Source organism: Arachis stenosperma, chromosome 9 (assembly GCF_014773155.1).
Source record: "Arachis stenosperma cultivar V10309 chromosome 9, arast.V10309.gnm1.PFL2, whole genome shotgun sequence".
In the NCBI taxonomy this organism is placed as follows: Eukaryota; Viridiplantae; Streptophyta; class Magnoliopsida; order Fabales; family Fabaceae; genus Arachis; species Arachis stenosperma.
Window position 1 is genome coordinate 98802507 of NC_080385.1, and position 2045 is coordinate 98804551.

The 2045-nt window shown below is 36.8% G+C and overlaps 1 non-coding gene across 1 annotated transcript; it reads right to left on the reverse strand.

Annotated features, from left to right (window-relative positions):
- Nucleotides 1–1306: 1306 nt before the first annotated feature.
- On the reverse strand, nt 1307–1414 carry LOC130952001 (small nucleolar RNA R71). The gene has a single exon (XR_009074183.1). It is a non-coding gene; the product is annotated as a small nucleolar RNA R71 (small nucleolar RNA).
- Between the last annotated feature and the right edge of the window lie 631 nt (nt 1415–2045).

Here is a 2045-nt window from a genome sequence, read left to right on the forward strand (position 1 = left end):
GTAGTAGTTTGGGTGTTAAACGCCAGAATGGATACCATTCTGGGCGTTTAACGCCAGGATGGTGCTAGGGGGAAGATTTTGTTTTCAAAATCAAATTTTTTTTCAAGTTTTCAAAGTTTTTCAAAATCAAATCTTTTTCAAATCATATCTTTTCAATCAAATGTTTTCAAAATCAATTTCTTTCCTTTTTCAAAGATACTTACTAACAATTAATGATTTGATTGAACATTTTTTGCCTTTTCTGTTGAGGAAGGTTTTATGTTTGAATCATATCTTTTCTTGTTAGGCAAGTCATTAATTTTTAAAATCATATCTTTTAAAATTGTTTTCAAATCATATCTTTTTAAAATGTTTTTCCAATCAAATCTTTTTAAAATTGTTTTCAAATCATATCTTTTCAATCACATCTTTTTAAAACCAATCATATCTTCTTGACCATATCTTTTTTTCAAAATAATTTTCAATCAAATCTTTTTCAGAAATCACTTTACTTCTTTCCCACTTTTGTTTTCGAAAATCAATTAAGTGTTTTTCAAAATGTTTTCAAAATCTTTTACTTAATTTTCGAAAATTACTTTCCTCCTTCTCACATCCTTCTATTTTTGGACTAACACTATCCCTTAATGCAAAATTCGAACTCCATCTTCTTTGATAAGTTCGAATTTTCTACCTCTGTCTTCCATTTTTCTTTCTCTGACACCTCAAGGAATCTCTATACTGTGACATAGAGGATTCCATATTTTCTTGTTCTCTTCTCTTTCATATGAGCAGGAGCAGAGACAAAGGCATTCTTGTTGAAGCTGACCCTGAGCCCGAGAGGACCTTGAAGAGAAAGCTAAGAGAAGCCAAAACACAACTCTCTTTAGAGGACCTGACCGAATTCTTCAAAGAAGAAGAAGACATGGCAGCCGAAAACAACAATAATGCAAACAATGCAAGGAAGGTGCTGGGTGACTTTACTGCACCTACTCCTGATTTTTATGGGAGAAGCATCTCTATCCCTGCCATTGGAGCAAACAACTTTGAGCTTAAGCCTCAATTAGTTTCTCTAATGCAACAGAATTGCAAGTTCCATGGACTTCCACTGGAAGATCCTCATCAGTTCTTAGCTGAATTCTTGCAAATCTGTGACACAGTCAAGACCAATGGGGTAGACCCTGAGGTCTACAGACTGATGCTATTCCCTTTTGCTGTAAGAGACAGAGCTAGAATATGGTTGGACTCTCAACCTAAAGAAAGCCTGGACTCTTGGGAAAAGCTAGTCAATGCCTTCTTGGCAAAGTTCTTTCCACCTCAAAAATTGAGTAAGCTTAGAGTGGAAGTCCAAACCTTCAGACAGAAGGATGGAGAATCCCTCTATGAAGCTTGGGAAAGATACAAACAGTTGATCAGAAAATGTCCTTCTGACATGCTTTCTGAATGGAGCATTATAGGTATTTTCTATGATGGTCTCTCTGAACTATCTAAGATGTCTCTGGATAGCTCTGCTGGAGGATCTCTTCATCTGAAGAAGACGCCTACAGAGGCTCAAGAGCTCATTGAAATGGTTGCAAATAACCAATTCATGTACACTTCTGAAGGGAATCCTGTGAACAATGGGACTAGTCAGAAGAAAGGAGTTCTTGAGATTGACACTCTGAACGCCATTTTGGCTCAGAATAAAATATTGACTCAACAAGTCAAATTGATTTCTCAAAGTCTGTCTGGAATGCAAAATGCACCAAGCAGTACTAAGGAGGCTTCATCTGAGGAAGAAGCTTATGATCCTGAGAACCCTTCAATGGAAGAGGTGAATTACCTAGGAGAACCCTATGGAAACACCTATGATTCTTCATGGAGAAATCACCCAAATTTCTCATGGAAGAATCAAGAGAGACCTCAACAAGGTTTCAATAACAACAATGATGGAAGAAACAGGTTTAGCAATGGCAAGCCTTTTCCATCATCTTCTCAGCAACAGACAGAGAATTCTAAGCAGAACCCCTCTGACTTAGCAACCATGGTCTCTGATCTAATCAAAACCACTCAAAGTTTCATGACTGAAA